The 23,544-nt window shown below is 40.5% G+C and overlaps 1 protein-coding gene and 1 pseudogene across 11 annotated transcripts in view; one reads left to right on the forward strand and one right to left on the reverse strand.

Annotated features, from left to right (window-relative positions):
• Klf8 (KLF transcription factor 8) overlaps nucleotides 1–23,544 on the reverse strand; it is a 197,150-nt gene that overhangs the window by 142,387 nt on the left and 31,219 nt on the right. The window lies entirely within an intron of this gene.
• Nucleotides 21,605–23,544, forward strand: part of LOC147998163 (large ribosomal subunit protein uL29 pseudogene) — a 29,813-nt pseudogene continuing 27,873 nt past the window's right edge.

The raw sequence follows: 23,544 nt of genomic DNA on the forward strand, positions 1-23,544 counted from the left end.
TGCACAACAGAAAGACCCAAGATCTAGACGAGAACCTAGTCTAGTACCATGGTGTAAATGTAAGCAGGTCCACCTTGAGTAAAGTTGGTTAAAATGTAGACCTCAGATCAGAGCCAATAGAACCCATATGCACAAGTCCACGACTTCCTTTATGCCTTCATTTCCCACCTACAGAATGATAATAATAATAGCATCTATTTCATAAAGTCATAGTCAATATTCAGGGTTTAATTAACATAAAACACTTGTGAAGTATACAGATACATTATTACATATGAGACTTTTCATTTCCTGCTATTTTTCATCTGCAATAGCAAATAGATGGCATGTTCTCTCAGTTCCATGGTCTAGTTAGTTAAGAATTACTGTGTGTATCACCAGGAATCCATACTTTTTAAATTAAATTATTATACAAGATAAGTTGGTAGTTTTTAAAAGAACTCCAAATTACTATGGTAGCTTCTAAATCTTTAGCAGTATGACAGGAAGTTTAATTGATCCATTCAGCCAAATTTGTGACAGGTACTTTCCCATGAACTTTAACTATCTCATACTTATCTAGCATAATATGTGGATCTGTGTTAAGGAATTCGAATACTGTTTTTATGATGGCTATCCTAATTTACTCTTCCACCACTAGGATATTGAGGTACCCTTTCCTCTGTATCATTAACATTTGGTATCTACGTTATGTCCATAAAGGCTATTTCAGTGGATGTGATATGATAGCTCACCTTTGTTTTAATTTGTATTTTCAAAATTGATTAGAGCACATTTGAAATCTTAAGTGCTCTATCTGCAATGGTAAACTTGGAAACTAATATCTATGAAAGGAAAATAAATAAAATATAGCATAGTTAAATAACCATAAACAGAGGGAAAACTTAGATTTTTATATATGAATATGACTACACTGCAGAAGCCTCAGTGTGTATATGGGGAAAACATGAAGATTAGCACTGCAAGATCTTTTCATTTATATGCCTTATGATTCTGCATGGTCAATTCTATGGTCTATAGGTGAATCCATATATACAGTTATGTTAAAAGTAACAGATGCACTATGGATATAGGTTAAATGTGAAATGCCCTCTGTATGTTTGTAGTGGTGCTGTTTGGAAGGTTGTGGAGCCTTTTGGAGGTCGAGCCTTGCTGGAGAAAGTGAGCCACTGTGGCAGGGTGGAGGTGGAATACATTCAGCCCGCCTTCTGCTCCTACTGCAAAGCTCTGCCTGCTATGGCATAGTGCATTCCCCTGAGCTGCATGCCTTTCTTTCCTTAAACCATTTCTTGTCAAGAACGTGGCCACAGAAAAGAGCAAAGTAACTAATACATATACCAACCCCACCTAACAGCTTCCCCTTGTGCAGCAGAGATGTCAGTCTGACAAATAAGTATTTCCGAAATAATTCTACATTTGCACATTCTACTTCTTTGTATTTTTTCCTCTCGTTGAAACACTTTTATTATCCCAACTGATGCATGATTATATCTAAAACTGCTTTCCAGCACTTGTGCCTGTGATCCCAGGGCTCAGGAGGAGAGAAAAGGTTTATGCCACAAGTTTAGGTCAATGTGTGCTACACAGTGAATTCTAGGCCACCCTGAAAGCCAGAACAAGACCCTGTGTAAAAAAAATCAAACAAGTAAACAAGAATAGACAAGAATCAATTCTTCAAAGCTTGTACAGTTTATATATAGTATTAACGCGTCCCCAGAGCATTATGTCTTTAAAGCTTGATTTCTACCATGGTGATGTTAAGAGCTTTGTAGGACCTTTATGGTGTAGAGCCTGTCAAAAGTTGATTATGTCAGTAGAGACATACATAGCTCTTAAACAGATGCCACTCTTAAGGAGCTGAAATAGTTCTCAACAGTGATTCGAAAAAGAAAAGAAAAAAGAAAACCTGGTTCCTCCTCCTTGATTGGCTTCCTGTCTGCGTGATGCTTCCTTCTCACTGCACATGCATGTATTACTGTCATTGGTATTCCATTAACTACAAAGCATTCATCACTGCCACACAGATTCCAGTGATGCCCTTGAACCTTCACAATGGTGAGCTTAAGGCACTTTCTTTTTATCTAACCACGAGTACCTCGTAATACCAAAAGAAAAAAAGGCAAGTGTATGGAGAATAAAAATCAAGGGAAGTCTTCATTGGAGCAGCTTCTGTTAAGATCATTAACTTGACTCTGAAACAAAGGAGTTGCTATTGTTTGAATCCAAAATATTCTCTTAAGGATTATGGCTGAATACTTGCTCACTGTCTGCAGGTGATGCTAGAAGGACCTTTGGAACCTTTAGGGAGGGCCTTGCTGATAAAAGGTCACTCTAAGAGTTAGAACCCACTAATGTTTCTAACCCTGGCCTCTCTGATTCCTGATCTTGCCATCACATGATGTTATCTATCTTACACTCCAGTGACCATGCACTATACTGTTCTTGCCACCAAGTCTCCTTTCGGGTGAGCTGAACCCTCTGAAACCATGAATCTAACTCAACTTCTCCTCCATTATGTTGTTTCTGTTGTCACAGTGATGCCTAACTCACCAACATAGTAAATAAATTTACCTATAGAGCAACATATATACGTTCCTAAAGAAATCTTTAGGGACACATGCAGGTGATTTGTTCATACCAAAACTACTTCACAATTTGTTTTCTATATAGAGAGTCATGACTGTCATTATTTTCTATTTTGTCCTACAGATCATCTCCTCAAACCTCTCTACTCTGGGCTATGACCCTGGTGGCCAGCATATGTAAATAAATGGGCTCCCCTTCTCTAGCTTTTGTCAGTGTTTAGCAAATCAGAAATACCATCAGGAGTCCTGAAGGAGGAAGAATAAAGTGTTTATTCTCCAAGTGCAAAACCGGAAAGATGGCTGTAGACTGATTGCTACATCTATTCAAAGATCATCACTCTGTCCAGTGGCAACTAATAGGACAATATTAATTCTGAGATTTCCAGGCATCCTTCTCTATGTATGCCCTATGAGTTAAATGAATAATAATATCACTTGCTATTATTATATATAGGAACTGATAATATCCTTTGCAATGTTCCCTATCCCTTACTTGGAACTCTGTAAGTAGTTACGATATCAAACTCTCCCCAAATTACTCAGTATGAGTTGGACCTACATTGTCTGATAGAACCATTTATAAATTACCTCATTCCTCCTTTCTTTCTTTTAAATCCTGATGTTTCCCTTTCCTTTCTTTTCACTATGAAAAGAAAGGAGGGCTACCTTGTTCCATGGTTCAAAGGGGTAGAAAGGAAGTAAAAAGCTTCCCAATCCTCCAAGGAATATAAAACTAATAATAATAAGGTAGCAGGGCATGTTTTGGTGATCTTCAGAACAAGATAAATAAAACCTGAGTAGGAAAGTTCAAAACGGTGTAAACAGAAAATTGTATAAACAGAAAAGGTTCTTTTCCACCTTGCATTATATAAAGATTTTTTTTATCCTTCTGTCACAGAGAATTATTTTAAGACTAGACAAGATAAAAAGAAGTAAAAGGAAAGACAGATTATAAGGGGATGAAGTGTTTGATAAGCAAATGACAGAAGTAAATTGGATCAATGGGTTTAACAAGTTGTTGAAAGTATTCCTCTAATAAGAGGAATAGAAAGAACTGTATTCACAATGAGCTAGACTGCAACCATCAATATCTAATTAGAAATGTAGGGGGCTGGCAAGTTGACTCAGTAGTTAAGAATACTGGATGCTTGGCAGGATTAATATAGTAAAAATGGCCATTTTACCAAAAGCAATCTACAGATTCAATGCAATCCCCATCAAAATACCAATCCAATTCTTCAAAGAGTTAGACAGAACAATTTGCAAATTCATCTGGAATAACAAAAAACCCAGGATAGCTAAAGCTATCCTCAACAATAAAAGGACTTCAGGGGGAATCACTATCCCTGAACTCAAGCAGTATTACAGAGCAATAGTGATAAAAACTGCATGGTATTGGTACAGAGACAGACACATAGACCAATGGAATAGAATTGAAGACCCAGAAATGAACCCACACACCTATGGTCACTTGATTTTTGACAAAGGAGCCAAAACCATCCAATGGAAAAAAGATAGCATTTTCAGCAAATGGTGCTGGTTCAACTGGAGGGCAACATGTAGAAGAATGCAGATCGATCCATGCTTATCACCCTGTACAAAGCTTAAGTCCAAGTGGATCAAGGACCTCCACATCAAACCAGACACACTCAAACTAATAGAAGAAAAACTAGGGAAGCATCTGGAACACATGGGCACTGGAAAAAATTTCCTGAACAAAACACCAATGGCTTATGCTCTAAGATCAAGAATCGACAAATGGGATCTCATAAAACTGCAAAGCTTCTGTAAGGCAAAGGACACTGTGGTTAGGACAAAACGGCAACCAACAGATTGGGAAAAGATCTTTACCAATCCTACAACAGATAGAGGCCTTATATCCAAAATATACAAAGAACTCAAGAAGTTAGACCGCAGGGAAACAAATAACCCTATTAAAAAATGGGGTTCAGAGCTAAACAAAGAATTCACAGCTGAGGAATGCCGAATGGCCGAGAAATACCTAAAGAAATGTTCAACATCTTTAGTCATAAGGGAAATGCAAATCAAAACAATCCTGAGATTTCACCTCACACCAGTGAGAATGGCTAAGATCAAAAACTCAGGTGACAGCAGATGCTGGCGAGGATGTGGAGAAAGAGAAACACTCCTCCATTGTTGGTGGGATTGCAGACTGGTAAAACCATTCTGGAAATCAGTCTGGAGGTTACTCAGAAAATTGGACATTGAACTGCCTGAGGATCCAGCTATACCTCTCTTGGGCATATACCCAAAAGATGCCTCAACATATAAAAAAGACACGTGCTCCACTATGTTCATCGCAGCCTTATTTATAATAGCCAGAAACTGGAAAGAACCCAGATGCCCTTCAACAGAGGAATGGATACAGAAAATGTGGTACATCTACACAATGGAATATTACTCAGCTATCAAAAACAAAGACTTTATGAAATTCATAGGCAAATGGTTGGAACTGGAAAATATCATCCTGAGTGAGCTAACCCAATCACAGAAAGACATACATGGTATGCACTCATTGATAAGTGGCTATTAGCCCAAATGCTTGAATTACCCTAGATCCCTAGAACAAACGAAACTCAAGACGGATGATCAAAATGTGAATGCTTCCTCCTTCTTTAAATGAGGAAAAAGAATACCCTTGGCAGGGAAGGGAGAGGCAAAGATTAAAACAGAGACTGAAGGAACACCCATTCAGAGCCTGCCCCACATGTGGCCCATACATATACAGCCACCCAATTAGACAAGATGGATGAAGCAAAGAAGTGCAGACCGACAGGAGCCGGATGTAGATCTCTCCTGAGAGACACAGCCAGAATACAGCAAATACAGAGGTGAATGCCAGCAGCAAACCACTGAACTGAGAATAGGTCCCCTATTGAAGGAATCAGAGAAAGAACTGGAAGAGCTTGAAGGGGCTCGAGACCCCAAAAGTACAACAATGCCAAGCAACCAGAGCTTCCAGGGACTAAGCCACTACCTAAAGACTATACATGGACTGACCCTGGACTCTGACCCCATAGGTAGCAATGAATATCCTAGTAAGAGCACCAGTGGAAGGGGAAGCCCTGGGTCCTGCTAAGACTGAACCCCCAGTGAACTAGTCTATGGGGGGAGGGCGGCAATGGGGGGAGGGTTGGGAGGGGAACACCCATAAGGAAGGGGAGGGGGGAGGGGGATGTTTGCCCGGAAACCGGGAAAGGGAATAACACTCGAAATGTATATAAGAAATACTCAAGTTAATAAAAAAAAAAAAAAGAATACTGGATGCTCTTCTAGCAGACCCGGGTTCAATTCCCAGCACTCATGTGGCAGCTCACAACTGTCTGTAACTTTCATTCCAGGGGATCCAACACCCTCACAAAGATATACATGCAGTCAAATCATCAATATACATAAAATAAAAATAATTAATTTTTTAAAAAGAAGTATTTGTTTTAAAAAATGTGGTCCTTTATCATACTGTTTAGTGCTTTATAATGATAACAGATAACTACAAACCATGTACATGTATTTCTGTGTATTCCATATACAGTCATATTGTTATTTAGTTATCTTATATATGTTCTTGTTCTATCACAAAACAGAGGAAGATTCTTCCCTTTATGCTGAAGCATGGGTCATTAAGAAATCCCTGGTCATAATCCCTTTTGAAAAGCTCTCCAATGCTCCTAAAATAACATCTACACTATTTTCAAAGGCTGAATGGATCAGGGAAGAGAGCACAGAGGAAAGAACTGATTGACTGGTTTGGGAAGGCTAAAAACAAAGAATGTTTTCTGTTTCTATTAATTTTACCCTTTTGATCTCTTTTTGAAACATGTTCCCCTTTAGTTTCTGTATTCCAGGACATCAGTCCACTTGTGAAAACAGAGAATCTATACTTCCCTTTGTATCAAGGACTTTGTAGTTACCATTCTCTTTGTCTTACATGCTAAAACAAATATACAAATTGTATCACAGAAAGTATATAGGGGTAACGATTAGATATTAGAAGAGAAATTTTCATTAGTTAGACCAATCATCCTATAGAATCTTCAAAGTTAGAGGGGAAAATATAATTGAAGTTATTGGAGGGGGTAAAATATAGTTTATATGAGTAACAGAGAACTTTAAAACATAAATTTATCCTATATGTATTGACTAATCCAGTAGTTAGGTAAATATTATTTGTTTGTGTGTATGTATATGTGCACACCTATGTGTGGGTACAGGTGCACATGTTTCGTGAGTGTGTGTGTGTGTGTGTGTGTATGCACAAACACACATGTGCACTTGAATGCATGTATGCATGCATGCCAGGTATACGTCGCAGGCCAACCGTGGGTGTCCCTCTTAACTATTTCTCAACATTAGTTTTTCACAGGATCTCAATTAAGCAGGACTCAGCAATTTGCCTCGACTGGCTAGCTAGTAAGCACCAGATATCCTTTTGTCTCTATCTCTCCAGTTCTGGGATTACAGGCTATTTTTGTGAATACGGGGGAATCCAAACCCATGTTAGTATAACAGGCACTTTACCAAGAGAGCCTTTCCCTCTGCACCATTAAGCAAGTATTTTCGTTTCTATTTCTTATCAAAACTCAGGTGCTAAGCTATAAATATTCCATATGGTTAAGAGCTTGCCCACCTATGCCACTGATAAGTAGATATTAGCCAAAAAGTACAGAATATCCATGATATAACCCATAGACCCTAAGAAATTTAACAAGAAGGAAAGCCCAAGTGAGGATGCTTCAATCTCAGACGGGGGGGGGGAACAAAATGGTCACCTGAGGTAGAGGGAGGGAGGGACCTGAGTAGGACAAGGAAGGGGGAGCAGAAAAGGAGAGCAAGATCAGATATAAGGGGAGAGAAACAGGAGAGAAGACCAGAGGACCAGGAGAATGAATGGAAATATGCAGCTTCCAGGGGTGGGGATGAGGGGTGCGGGGATCCTTTGGAAAGTCCAAGAGACTGGGAAGTAATAGGCTCAAAGAACTCAATGGGGGTGACCTTAGCCGAAATGTCCAACAGTGGGGATAGGGAACTTGAAAAGACCACCTCCAGTAAATGAACAGCCCCCCAGTAGAAGAATGGGGTTGCTAAACCACCATCAAACTTTTGACCTAAAATTGTTCCTGTCTAAAAGAAATACAGCTGGGGCAAAAGTGGAGCAGAGACTGAAGGAAAGACTGACTACTGACTGGTCCAACTTGGAATCCATTTCTTGTGGTGGAGTGGGTCACCAAACCCTGACACTATTACTGATGCTATGATGTGCTTACAGACTAGCATGGCTGTCCTCTGAGAGGCCTTGCCAGCAGCTAACTGAAACAGATGCAGATTTTTACACTCAACTATTGGATTGAAGTCAGGGGGCCCCTATGGAGGAATTAGGGGAAGGATTGAAGGGGTTCAAAAGAATGGTAACCCCATAGGAAGAACAACAGTATCAACTAATCTGGACCCTGGGAACTCCCAGAGACTGAGCCACCAATCAAGGAGCATATGGCCCCAGAACACATATAGTAGAGGACTACCTTGTCTGGCCTTGGTGGGAGAGGATGTGCCTAATTCTGTAAAGACTTGAGGCCCAAGGGAAAAGAGATGTGGCTGCGGAGCACGCTCTGGGAGACAAAGAAGTTGGGGAATGGGATAAGGAATGTAGGGAGGGGAAATGAAAGGGGGTAACATCTGGAATGTAAATGAATTAATTGATTGAAAAAAAAAGGACATGCCTGCCAAAGGTTAAAGCCTAGAGTTTGAATTCCCAGAACCGATGGAGTAGCCAGGCAGACATGGTAGCCTGCCTATAATTCCAGCCTTAGAAGATAGAAACAAGGGGCTGGAGAGATGGCTCAGTGGTTAAGAGCACTGTCTGCTCTTCCAAAGGTCCTGAGTTCAATTCCCAGCAACCACATGGTGGTTCACAACCATCTGCAATGGGATCTGATGCCCTCTTCTGGTGTGTCTGAAGACAGTGACAGTGTACTTAGTCCTAAATATTAAATAAATAAATCTTTAATGTACTTGCTGTCCTTTAAAAAAAAAGAAGATAGAAACAAAGGATCCCCTAAACCAGCTAGGAAGACTAGTCATAGCACTAAGAACTTGGTTTGACCACATACACTCAAACTAATAGAAGAAAAAGTGGGGAAGCATCTCAAACACACGGGCACTGGAGAAAATTTCCTGAACAAAACACCAATGGCTTATGCTCTAAGATCAAGAATCGACAAATGGGATCTCATAAAACTGCAAAGGACACTGTTGTTAGGACAAAACGACAACCACCAGATTGGGAAAAGATCTTTACCAAACCTACAACAGATAGAGGGCTTATATCCAAAACATACAAAGAACTCAAGAAGTTAGACTGCAGGGAGACAAATAACCCTATTAAAAAATGGGGTTCAGAGCTAAACAAAGAATTCACAGCTGAGGAATGCCGAATGGCTGAGAAACACCTAAAGATATGTTCAACATCTTTAGTCATGAGGGAAATGCAAATCAAAACAACCCTGAGATTTCACCTCACACCAGTGAGAATGGCTAAGATCAAAAACTCAGGTGACAGCAAATGCTGGTGAGGATGTGGAGAAAGGGGAACACTCCTCCATTGTTGGTGGGATTGCAGACTGGTACAACCATTCTGGAAATCAGTCTGGAGGTTCCTCAGAAAATTGGACATTGAACTGCCTGAGGACCCAGCTATACCTCTTTTGGACATATACCCAAAAGATGCCCCAACATATAACAAAGACACATGCTCCACTATGTTCATAGCAGCCTTATTTATAATAGCCAGAAGCTGGAAAGAACCCAGATGCCCTTCAACAGAAAAATGGGTACAGAAAATGTGTTACTTAGCTATCAAAAACAATGAGTTTATGAAATTCATAGGCAAATGGATGAAACTGGAAAATATCATCCTGAGAGAGGTAACCCAATCACAGAAAAACACACATGGTATGCACTCATTGATAAGTGGGTATTAGCCCAAATGCTCGAATTACCCTAGATGCACAGAACACATGAAACTCAAGAAGGATGACCAAAATGGGAATGCTTCACTCCTTCTTTAAAAAGGGAACAAGAATACCCTTGTGAGGGAATAGGGAGGCAAAGTTTAGAACAGAGACAGAAGGAACTCCCATTCAGAGCCTGCCCCACATGTGGCCCACACATATACAGCCACCCAATTAGATAAGATGGATGAAGCAAAGTAGTGCAGGCCAACAGGAACCGGATGTAGATCTCTCCTGAGAGACACAGCCAAAATACAGCAAATACAGAGGCGAATGCCAGCAGCAAACTACTGAACTGAGAACGGGACCCCCGTTGAAGGAATCAGAGAAAGGACTGGAAGAGCTTGAAGGGGCTCGAGACCCCATATGAACAACAATGCCAACCAACCAGAGCTTCCAGGGACTAGGCCACTACCCAAATACTATACATGGACTGACCCTGGGCTCCAACCTCATAGGTAGCAATGAATAACCTAGTAAGAGCACCAGTGGAAGGAGAAGCCCTTGGTCCTGCTAAGACTGAACCCCCAGTGAACGTGATTGTTGGGGGGAGGGCGGTAATGTGGAGAGGATGGGGAGGGGAACACTAATATAGAAGGGGAGGGGGAGGGGTTAGAGGGATGTTTGCCAGGAAACCGGGAAGGGGAATAACAATCAAAATGTAAATAAGAAATACTCAAGTTAATAAATATGATAAATAAAAAAAAATCAAGTGATTAAAAAAAAGAACTTGGTTTGATGAAGAATCCCTGACTCAGTGAATAAGTTGGAAGAATAATTAAAACTGATTCGAAATAATAACCATGGGCTTACACACACAAACACACACACACACACACACACACACACACACACTCTCTCTCTCTCTCAAATGGAAAAAAACCTCAGATGCTTCATGATTCCAACTCAGTCAACTAATATTACTGGATAAATGTATGTACCAAACTTATTTTTTATTAATAATTTTTATTTTTAAAGATTATAGATAACCCCTGTTTCTATGGAGTATATTCCAGTGAAGAAGTTAGTTATTAAAACAACATAAATAAAATGTTTTTAATATTATCTTTTTTTTAAGATTTATTCATTTATTATATATAAGTACACTGTAGCTGTCTTCAGACACACCAGAAGAGGGCATCGGATCCCATTACAGATGGTCATGAGCCACCATGTGGTTGCTGGGAATTGAACTCAGGACCTTTGGAAGAGCAGTCAGTGCTCTTAACCACTGAGCCATCTCTCCAGCCCTTAATATTATCTTATCCACAGCAAAAGCTCATCTATCCTGAATATAGGAAGCAGTTTGGTTAAGAAATGGAGTCAACAAAAGATGCCCCAACATATAAAAAAGACACGTGCTCCACTATGTTCATCGCAGCCTTATTTATAATAGCCAGAAGCTGGAAAGAACCCAGATGCCCTTCAACAGAGGAATGGATACAGAAAATGTGGTACATCAACACAATGGAATATTACTCAGCTATCAAAAACAAAGACTTTATGAAATTCATAGGCAAATGGTTGGAACTGGAAAATATCATCCTGAGTGAGCTAACCCAATCACAGAAAGACATACATGGTATGCACTCATTGATAAGTGGCTATTAGCCCAAATGCTTGAATTACCCTAGATGCCTAGAACAAATGAAACTCAAGAAGGATGATAAAAATGTGAATGCTTCACTCCTTCTTTAAAAGGGGAACAAGAATACCCTTGGCAGGGAAGAGAGAGGCAAAGATTAAAACAGAGACTGAAGGAACACCCATTCAGAGCCTGCCCCACATGTGGCCCATACATATACAGCCACCCAATTAGACAAGATGGATGAAGCAAAGAAGTGCAGACCGACAGGAGCCAGATGTAGATCACTCCTGAGATACAGCCAGAATACAGCAAATACAGAGGCGAATGCCAGCAGCAAACCACTGAACTGAGAATAGGACCCCCATTGAAGGAATCAGAGAAAGAACTGGAAGAGCTTGAAGGGGCTCGAGACCCCATATGTACAACAATGCCAAGCAACCAGAGCTTCCAGGGACTAAGCCACTACCTAAAGACTATACATGGACTGACCCTGGACTCTGACCTCATAGGTAGCAATGAATATCCTAGTAAGAGCACCAGTGGAAGGGGAAGCCCTGGGTCCTGCTAAGACTGAACCCCCAGTGAACTAGACTGTTGGGGGGAGGGTGGCAATGGGGGGAGGGTTGGGAGGGGAACACCCATAAGGAAGGGGAGGGGGGAGGGGGATGTTTGCCCGGAAACCGGGAAAGAGAATAACACTCGAAATGTATATAAGAAATACTCAAGTTAATAAAAAAAAAAAAAGGAAAAAAAAAACCTGAATCAGGAAAAAAAAAAAAAAGAAATGGAGTCAAGGTATGGGAGAGAGCTGAACTCTCAAAAGTGAGGACAATCATGAGAACCTAGGGGAGACAACCACTTCTGCCCACATTCCTGACCAAAGAGAAGCGTACCTAGTGCCCTTTGAGCTCTTTGGGCACAGGGACCTAGGAGCAGTCAGGGGCAGGACCCTTAGGGATTCTGCCTGCACTAAAAGCTGAAAGCCAGTCGCCAGGAACACCTACACACATGAGAACAGAAGTAAGACCAACTCTTCTGTGCCAAACAATCCAGTTGGTGGCTTCAGTTCACACAAACCCAGGAGCAGAACTCTACTCCCAGATCTAGCTGAAAGAAAAGAGGCCTACGGGAGTGCTGACACACAGGCCTACAGGAGGGTCAAGCAACTGTCAGAGACAGCAAGACAAGCTAATACCAGAGACAACCTGATGGATAGAGGCAAGCACAGGAACCTAAGCAAAAGAAACCAAGACAGCTTGGCATCATCAGAGACCAGTTCTCCCATCAAAGCAAATACTGGATATATCAACACATCAGAAGAGCAAGATTTAGATAAAAAAAAAATCACATCTCACGATGATGATGGAGGATATTAAGAATGACATAAATAAATCCCTTAAAGAAAGACAGGACAACACACATAAACAAGTAGAAGTCCTTAAAGAGGACACACAAAAATCACTTAAAGAATTACAGGAAAACAGAAGGAAACAGGTCACGGAATTGAATAACACCATCCAGGATTTAAATATGGAAAAGTAACAATAAAGAAAGCACAAAGGGAGACAACTCTGGAGATACAAAACCTAGGGAAGAGATCAGGAGTCCTAGATGCAAGAATCACCAACAGAATTCAAGAGGTAGAAGAGAGAATTTCAGGGGGAGAAGATACCATTGACACAACTATCAAAGATAATGTAAAATGCAAAAAGCTCCTACCCCAAAACATCCAAGAAATCCAGGACACACTGAGAAGATCAAACCTAAGGATAATAGGTATTAAAGAGAGTGAAGACTCCCAACTCAAAGGACCAGTAAATATCTTCAATAAAATCATAGAAGAAGGGGTTGGGGATTTAGCTCAGTGGTAGAGCGCTTGCCTAGGAAGCGCAAGGCCCTGGGTTCAGTCCCCAGCTCCAAAAAAAAGAACCAAAAAAAAATCATAGAAGAAAACTTCTCTAACCTAAAGAAAGAGATGCCCATAAACATACAAGAAGCCTACAAAACTCCAAATAGATTGGACCAGAAAAGAAATTCCTCCCATCACAAAACACCAAACGCACAAAACAAAGAAAGAATATTAAAAGCAGTAAGGGAAAAAAGGTCAAGTAACATATAAAGGAAAACCATAAGAATTACACCAGATTTCTTACCAGAGACTAGGAAAGCCAGAAGATCCTGGGCAGATGTCATACAGACTCTAAGAGAACACAAATGCCAGCCTAGGTTACTGTATCCTGCAAAACTCTCAATTAACATAGATGGAGAAACCAAGATATTCCATGACAAAACCAAATTTACACAATATCTTTCCAGAAATCCATTGCTACAAAGGATAATAAATGGTAAAGTCCAACATGAGGAGGCACGCTACACCCTAGAAAAATCAAGAAACTCATCATCTTGGCAACAAAACAAAGAGAAGAAAAGCACACAAACATAACCTCACATCCAAATATGAATATAACAGGAAGCAATAATTACTATACCTTTATATCTCTCAATACCAATGGTCTCAACTCCCCATTGGGAGTTGATAGATTAACAAGACATAGATTAACAAACTGGATACTCAATGAGGACCCTGCATTCTGCTGCCTACAGGAAACACACCTCAGAGACAAAGACAGACACTACCTCAGAGCGAACGGCTGGAAAACAACTTTCCAAGCAAATGGTCAGAAGAAGCAAGCTGGATTGGCCATTCTAATATCAAATAAAATCAATTTTCAACTAAAAGTCATCAAAAAAGGTAAGGAAGGACACTTCATATTCATCAAAGGAAAAATCCACCAAGATGAACTCTCAATCCTAAATATCTATGCCCCAAATACAAGGGCACCTACATATGTAAAAGAAACCTTACTAAAGCTCAAAGCACACATTGCACCTCACACAATAATAGTGGGAGATTTCAACACACCACTCTCATCAATGGACAGATCATGGAAACAGAAATTAAACAGTGATGTCGACAGACTAAGAGAAGTCATGAGCCAAATGGACTTAACAGATATTTATACAACATTCTATCCTAAAGCAAAAGGATATACCTTCTTCTCAGCTCCTCATGGTACTTTCTCCAAAATTGACCATATAATTGGTCAAAAAACGGGCCTCAACAGGTACAGAAAGATAGAAATAATCCCATGCGTGCTATCAGGTCACCACAGAATAAGACTGGTCTTCCATAAACATAATAACTACAGAAAACCCACAAACACATGGAAGTTGAACAATGCTCTATTCAATAATAACTGGGTCAAGGAAAAAATAAAAAAAAGAAATTAGAGACATCTTAGAATTTAATGAAAATGAAGGCACAACATACCCAAACTGATGGAACACTATGAAAGCTGTGCTAAGAGGAAAACTCATAGGTCTGAGTACCTCCAAAAAGAAACTGGAGACAGCATACATTAGCAGCTTGTCAGAAAACCTAAAAGCTCTGGAACAAAAAGAAGCAAATACAGCCAAGAGGAGTAGAAGGCAGGAAATAATCAAACTCAAGGTTGAAATCAACCAAGTAGAAACAAAAAGGACTATACAAAGAATCAACAAAAGAAGGAGTTAGTTCTTTGAGAAAATGAACAAGATAGATAAAACCTTAGCCAGACAAACATGAGGACACAGAGAATGTATCCAAATTAACAAAATCAGAAATGAAAAGGGACACAAACAACAGAATCCGAGGAAATTTTTAAAAAAAATCATCATACCCTACTACAAAAGCCTATAGTCAACAAAACTGGACAATCTGGATGAAACGGACAATTTTCTAGACAAATACCAGGTACCAAAGTGAAATCAGGAACAGATAAACCATCTAAACAACCCCATAACTCCTAAAGAAATAGAAGCAGTTATTAAAGGTCTCCCAACCAAAAAAGTCCAGGACTAGATGTGTTTAGTGCAGAATTCTATCAGACCTTCATAGAAGACCTCATACCATCACTGTCCAAATTATAACACAAAATTGAAACAGATTGAGCACTACCGAATTCCTTCTATGAAGCCACAGTTATGCTTATACCTAAACCACACAAAGACGCAACAAAGAAAGAGATCTTCAGACCAATTTCCCTTATGAATACCGACCCAAAAATACTCAATAAAATTCTTGCAAACAAAATCCAATAACACATCAAAACAATCATCCACCATGATCAAGTAGGCTTCATCCCATGGATGCAAAGATGGTTCAATATATGGAAATTCATCAATGCAATCCACTATATGAACAAATTCAGAGGAAAAAAATACATAATCGTCTCATAAGATACTAAGAAAGCATTTGACAAAATTCAACACCCCTTCACAATAATAGTCCTAGAAAGATCAGGAATTCAAGGCCCATATCTAAACATAGTAAAAGCCATATATAGCAAACCAGTAGCCAACATTAAACTAAATTAAGAGAAACTTGAAGCAATCCCACTAAAATCAGGGACTAGACAAGGCTACCCACTCTCTCCCTCCTTATTCAATATAGTTCTTGAAGTTCTAGCCAGAGCAATCAGACAACAAAAGGAGGTCACAGGGATACAGATTGGAAAGGAAGAAGTCAAAATATCACTATTTGCAGACAATATGATTTTATACTTAAGTGGCCCCAAAAGTTCCACCAAAGAACTACTAAGCCTGAAAAACAACTTCAGTAAAGTGGCTGGGTATAAATTAAATCAAACAAATCAGTAACCTTTCTCTACTCAAAGGATAAACAGGCTGAGAAAGAAACTAGGGAAAAGACGCCCTTCACAATAACATAAAATACTTTGATGTGATTCTAACCAAGCAAGTGAAAGATCTGTATGACAAGAATTTCAAGTCTCCGAAGAGAGAAATCGAAAAGATCTCAGAAGACGGAAAGATCTCCCATGCTTATGGATTGGCAGGATTAATATAGTAAAAATGGCCATTTTCCCAAAAGCAATCTACAGATTCAATGCAATCCCCAACAAAATTCCAACTCAGTTTTTCATAGAGTTAGAAAGAGCAATTTGCAAGTTCATTTGGAATAACAAAAAACACAGGACAGCTAAAACTATTCTCAACAATAAAAGAATTTCCGAAGGAACCACCATCCCTGACCTCAAGCTGTATTATAGAGCAATAGTTATAAAAACTGCATGGTATTGGTACAGAGATAGGCAGGTAGATCAATGGAATAGTATTGAAGACTCAGAAATGAACCCACACACCTATGGTCACTTGATCTTTAACAAAGGAGCTAAAACCATCCAATGGGAAAAAAGATAGCATTTCCAACAAATGGTGCTGGTTCAAGGGGAGGTCAGCATGTTGAAGAATGCAGATCGATCCATGCTTATCATCCTGTATGAAGCTTAAGTCCAAGTGAATCAATGACCTCCACATCAAACCAGATACACTCAAACTAGTAGAAGAAAAAGTGGGGAAAGTTTCAAACACATGGGCACTGCAGAAAATTTCCTGAACAAAACACCAATGGCTTATGCTCTAAGATCAAGAATCGACAAATGGGACCTCATAAAACTGCAAAGTAAGACAAAGGACACTGTCATTAGGACAAAACGGCAACCAACAGATTGGGAAAAGATCTTTACCAATCCTACATCTGATAGAGGGCTAATTTCAAAAACATACAAAGACATTAAGAAGTTAGACTCCAGAGAGCCTAATAACCTTATTAAAAAATGTGGTATAGGGGTTGGGGATCTAGCTCAGTGGTAGAGCGCTTGCCTAGGAAGCGCAAGGCCCTGGGTTCGGTCCCCAGCTCTGAAAAAAAAAAAAAAGAACCAAAAAAAATGTGGTATAGAGCTAAACAAAGAATTCACAGCTGAGGAATATTGAATGACTGAGAAACACCTAAAGAAATGTTCAACATCTTTAGTCATAAGGGAAATGCAAATCAAAACAACCCTGAGATTTCACCTCACACCAGTGAGAATGGCTAAGATCAAAAACTCAGGTGACAGCAGATGCTGGCGAGGATGTGGAGAAAGAGAAACACTCCTCCATTGTTGGTGGGATTGCAGACTGGTAAAACCATTCTGGAAATCAGTCTGGAGGTTCCTCAGAAAATTGGGACATTGCACTATCTGAGGACCTAGCTATACTTCTCCTGGGCATATACCCAAATGATACTCTAACATACAACAAGGACATATGCCCCACTATGTTTAAAGCAGCCTTATTTGTAATTGCCAGAAGCTGGAAAGAACCCAGATCCCCTTTAACAGAGGAATGGATACAGAAAATATGGTATATCTACACAATGGAATATTACTCAGCTATCAAAAACAATGACTTCATGAAATTCATAGGCAAATGGATGGAACTAGAAAATATCATCCTAGGCTTGAGAGATGACTCAGTGGTTAAGAGTACTGACTGCTATTCCAAAGGTCCTGAGTTCAAATCCCGGCAACCACATGGTGGCTCACAATCATCTGTAATGGGATCTGATGCCCTCTTCTGGTGTGTCTGAAGACAGCTCACAGTGTACTTATATATAATAAATAAATAAATGTTAAAGAAAAAAGGAATTATCACCAAGTGAGGTAACCCAATCACAAAAAAAAAAAAAAACCACACATATGGTATGCACCCACTGAAAAGTGGATATTAGTCCAAAAGCTCGAATACAATCCAAGATACAATCCACAGACCACAGGAAGCTCAAGAAGAAGGATGACCAAAGTGTGGATGTGTCAGTCCTTCTCCAAGGGGGAACAGAAATATCATAGGAGGGGATATCGAGACAATGTTTGGAGCAGAGACTGAAGGAATGGCCATGCAGAGCCTGCCCTACCTGGGTATACAGCCCATTTATATACAGCCACTAAAACTAGATAATATTGATGAAGCCAAGAAGTGCATGCTGACAGGAGCCTGATATAGCTGTCTCCTGAGAGGCTAAGCCAGAGCGTGACAAATACAGAGGAGAATACTAGCAGCAAACCACTGAATTGAGAATGGGATCCCTGTTGAAGGAATTAGAGAAAGGACTGAAAGAGCTGAAGGAGCTTGCAACCCCATAAGAACAACAATGCCAACCAACCAGAGCTCCCAGGGACTAAACCACTATCCAAAGACTATACATGGACTGACCCTGTGCTCCAACTGCATATGTAGCAGAGGATGGCATTGTTGGGCACCAATGGGAGAAGCCCTTGGTACTGCCAAGCTGGACCCCCACCAGGGGAATATCAGGGGGTTGGGAAGGGGGGATGGCTGGGGAGGGGAACACCCCCATAGAACAAGAGGAGGGGGATGGGATAGGGGGCTTATGGACTGGAAACCAGGAAAGGGAATAACATTTGAAATATAAATAAAAAATCCATAAAAAAAGAAATGGAGTCAAAAACAGAAAGACAATTAAGAATTAAGAGGGCAATGGGAAGTATAAATGCACAAGTTCTCTTATATAAAACTATGAAATTATCTTAAAGATACTAATTTATTAAAATTATCAGAAGAAAGAAGACTCCCTGGAAGCGCACAGGCTTCTGCTCAGGGAAACAGGCTAATGGCAGATCTCCACCTTTCCTTCTGATCCTCCAAATCCTCTTCTCTAGTCTTATACTCAGTGCTGCAGCACACCACTGGCTCAGCCTCCTTTCCCGCCCTCCCTGCCCCCAACTCCAGGGGATCTCACATCTATCTCACTCTTTACTCCCCACCCCCAACTCTTGCTTTGTTGCAGACCCCAACTGCAGCAGGCACTCCCTGGGAAAGCGCAGGCCACTCCTGCCAGAGAAGCAGGTAGGCTGATTTCAGATCTTTATCTGTCCATCTGCTCCTTCAGATCCAACCCCCCAGTCTCAACCTCAGCTCTCCAGCAGACCTGCTGGAGCCTCCCATCTCCATTACACCCCACGTAACTTCCCCTACTAACCTCCCTCCCCAACTCATTTCTTTATTCCAGCCCCCTATTCTAGAACACACAACTCTAAACACACAAGCCTCTCCAGCCAGGGAAACAGGTAGGCTGACTATAAATCATCACCTCTCCCTTTGCTCCTTCAAATCTGACATCCCAGTCTCATAAACAGCTCTGCTACATAAACATTAACAGCCGGAATCTAACATCCCAGTCTCACAAACAGCTTTTGCCCCTACAAACATCTCCAGTGACTCATACAGACCTCCCCTCCAAATTGCCTTCCAGCCACTCACTGCTTTATCCCAGCCCTCAACTCCAGAAGACACTCCCTGGGAAGCAAGTAGGCTTACTGCAGATCACATAAGCAATTTAAATAAACCTACAACCCTTTCCTGATTTCAAGTTGTACTATAGAGCTATGGTAAGAATATTCTCTATTTTATTGGCATAAAAACAGGTACAGGGGCTGGGGATTTAGCTCAGTGGTAGAGCGCTTACCTAGGAAGCGCAAGGCCCTGGGTTCGGTCCCCAGCTCCGAAAAAAAGAACCAAAAAAAAAAAAAAAAAAAAAAACAGGTACAGTGATCAATGGAATTGAACTGAAAACCAAGATATAAATCCACACACTTATGAATACCAGGTCTTTGATTAAAAAGAAAAGTTCAGAAAACACACTGGAAAAGAGACAGAATCTTCGACAATGCTGCTCAAACTATAGGCATGCATAAGAATGCAAACAAACCCATAAATATCACCTTGCTCAAAACAACTCCAAATGGATCAAGGACCTCAACCTAAAACCAGGTACACTGAATCTGATAGAAGAGAAAACAGGGAACAGCCTTGAACTCACTGGTACAGAAGATTTTTTGAACAGAATGCCCTTAGTGCAAGCACTAAGAATTAAACAGGATCTTATGAAATGGAAAAGCTTCTATAAGGGAAAGGACACTATTGGACAAAGCAGCAGCCTACAGAATGGGAGATTTTAACCAACCCCATCATCCAATAGAGGGTTAATATCCAAACTATACAAAGAATTCAAGAAACTAGATATTAAGAAAACAAATAACCTAATTGAAAATGGGGGCACAGATTTAAACAGAAAACTATTAATAGAAGAAACTCAAATGGCCGACAAACACTTAAGTAAACATTCCACATCCTAAGTTACCAGGAAATGCAAAGACTACTTTGAGAGTTCATCTTATATCCATCAGAAGGGCTAAGGTCAACAAAACAAGGCAATTGTTGACAACAGCAATTTTTGACAAAGAGGTGCAGTAAGAGGAACACACATCCATGGCTGTTGGGAGTGCAAACTTGGTACAACCATTATGAAAACCAGTGCAGCACTTCTTCAAGATGATGGCAGTTGACCTACCTCAAGATCCAGCTATACCACTCTTGGGCATAAGGATGCTTCATCCTGACACAATGATACTGTGAACCAAGTTCATTGCTGCTCTATTCATAAGTGTCAGAAACTGGAACAAACTAGATGCCTCTCAACAGAAGAAGGGAAAAAGAAAAGGCAGTACACTTATACAATGGAATATTACTGAGCTCTTTAACAATGACATCACTAAGTTTGCAGACAAAACTAATAGAACAAAAAAAAAAAAAACATCATGAATGAAGTAACCCAGACCCAAAAGAACAAATGTAGTTCATATTTACTTATTTGTGGATATTAGCTGTGGAGTCAATGATAACCAAGCTACAATCGTAGAACCACAGAGCAGTAAGTTTAGAGTAAAGATCAATCTTTTAGGAAGGGAAATAGAATAGTTATGAGAGCATAGGTGTGAGCTGGAAAGGCAGGAACAAGTGGGGAAGTGGTGGAAAGAAGGCAGTGACAGAGGAAATATGGGGGGCAACAGCTAAAATTAAGGGACATTTGAATGGTGGTATGGAAATCTTATAATAGTAGAAACTTCCTAAAATATATGCATATATGATCTAGATTAAATCAACAAAGAATGGAGGAGAGAGTATGTCTTTTCACTCAAGGAAGCTTCTAGGACTAGGATTAGGTTACATTTAATTGAGTTGTTGGCCAAAGAAGTCTGATGGGAAACCCAAACAACCCAGAGTGTTGCCAAGATTGTAGGTTGCTTTTCACAGACAGCAAGGCCCCATTGCTAAAGACAACATCTTCACATGGAGATGCTGGTGCCTACATAGAGCTTTCGCCCCTATATTTCAAACATCTTTGTTACAGAAAGGCACTCTGCACACTACCAAAGGAGACACAGGAACACCAAGCCAGACACAAACACTTTGATCTACAATGATGTCCTGACTAAGATAGGCTAGGGCAATGGTGGCACAGGCTTATGGGAGTAACCAACCAAGATCTGATTTCACTTAAGGCCCAGTGCATAAGATAGAATACTGCATGCTACTTGGGTGACCAAGAGCCAGAGAATAGCCCGGAGACCTAGGGTAAAACCAAATAATAATAGATCAGCCTACTTCAGCCATCATTAGAGAAGCTTCCTCTTACAGCATGTAAGAACAAATTGAGCTCGAATCGGGCAGCCTCAGCCATGAACATCACAGCAATGGCCAAGATTAAGGCTCGGACCTGCGCGGCAAGAAGGAGGAGGAGCTGTTGAAACAACTGGATGATCTGAAGGTGGAACTGTCCCAGCTTCGCGTGGCCAAAGTGACAGGTGGCGCCGCGTCCAAGCTCTCCAAGATACGAGTCGTACGGAAATCCATTGCCCGTGTCCTCACTGTCAATAGTCAGACTCAAAAGGAAAACCTCAGGAAATTCTTCAAGGGAAAGAAGTACAAGCCCCTGGACCTGCGACCCAAGAAGACAGGAGCCATGCGCCGCCGGCTCACCAAGCATGAAGAGAAGCTGAAGACCAAGAAGCAGCAGTGGAAGGAGCGGCTGTACCCACTGCGTACAAGTACACAGTCAAGGACTGAGAGGATGACAATGACAATAAAGTGTGAGACTGACGGCAAAAAAAAAAAAAAAAAGAACAAATTGAGAGACTGACAGCCAGATTATATAGAAAGAGAGAGACTTTGGAAGACATAGGGGTAAATGGGATATCTCAATCAAATCTCTCCCCTCAGAGCTCAGGGAAGCCCACAGAAGAGGAGATAGAAAGAGTGTGAGAGCCAGAGGGGATGGAGGACTCTAGGAGAACAAGGCCATCAGAATCAACATGAGCAAAGTTCATACAAACCCAGAGACTGAGGCAGAATATACAGGGCCTGCAGGGGTCTTCATCGAGTCCTATGCACATCATGCCTTCACCTTTAGTGCTTTTATAGGATTCCTGAGTGTACGAAGGGAAAGTTAGTTTGTTCAAGGAGGCATGTTTGAAAGCGATGTCTAATTCAGTGGCAGACAAAGTGACGAATCAGAGAATGATTTGACAGAATAGGATATGCCTAACTCTCCCTAGAAGAGAGTGGAAGGAAAGCTACTTAAGGGGCAGCGCAGAAAAAAGAAGTTTTACTGGGAGTTTTACAGACATGTTGCAGAGAGAACAAGTTAGACACGATGAAGACAGAATGAACCAGAATGAGCTGGAAGATGAGAACTTGTTGCCAAAATTAGTATGAGGCCAAGCAGAACAATTCAGGAGAGTCTGAGAGAGCACAGCCATACTGAATCAGTCAGCTTGGAGAGGAGTTTGAACCAGAACAGCTGAGTTGAAACAGCCAGGCAGGGTTCAGAAACAACTAGAAAGGGTGAGGTAATTTAGCAGTTAAGTCTAAGAGATTAAAAACATTCTAGGCATAGATAAAATTGTACAGAGGCTAGAAGCTTCCACGACTAGGCCTAGGTTAACAGATTGAGGCAGTAAACCTCAGAAAGGACAATTACTTCAGGAGAATAAAAGTTATTTTACATAATGTGCACGCCCAAACAGACCTTTTTGTTCTGAGTCGAACGAAATATGTCTAGTAACACACATACCAAACTGACACCTCAAAATTTATCTTTAGAAAAAAGCAATTTACTACAAAGCCTACTCCACAAAAGAGGTAGGAATAATTGATTCACCAGATATGCAAATTTCAACACAGAAGCACAAGAAATATAAACAGAACCCAATGAGAGATGATACCTGGTAAGGAATTTAAAGGCGCCAAAGCAAATAAATGACTCTTAATGGAGACCCATAGATCAGTACATTACTCAGCCCTCACCAGAGAAGCTGTTTTTTTGCAGTACATAGGAGTTAATACCAACTTAAAGCAACTGGGAACTTAAAGCAACCCAGTGGTCGTGGCTTATATTTGTAATCCCAGAATTTAGGAGGATGATATAAAAAGGATCAACAGTTGGAAGGCAGCCTGAGATCGAGTTTAAAGCCACAACAATAGACTCTATCAGGTAGAGGAAGTAATATTTGCATCTAAAGCTGCTCGATATATTGAAATACCAATCAAACGAACAAAAAGAATGTGGGAAAAAGACTAGTAGGAAGGCTGGGGGGGCGGGGGC

This window comes from Rattus norvegicus, chromosome X, assembly GCF_021556685.1.
Source record: "Rattus norvegicus strain SHRSP/BbbUtx chromosome X, alternate assembly SHRSP_T2T, whole genome shotgun sequence".
Classification (NCBI taxonomy): domain Eukaryota; kingdom Metazoa; phylum Chordata; class Mammalia; order Rodentia; family Muridae; genus Rattus; species Rattus norvegicus.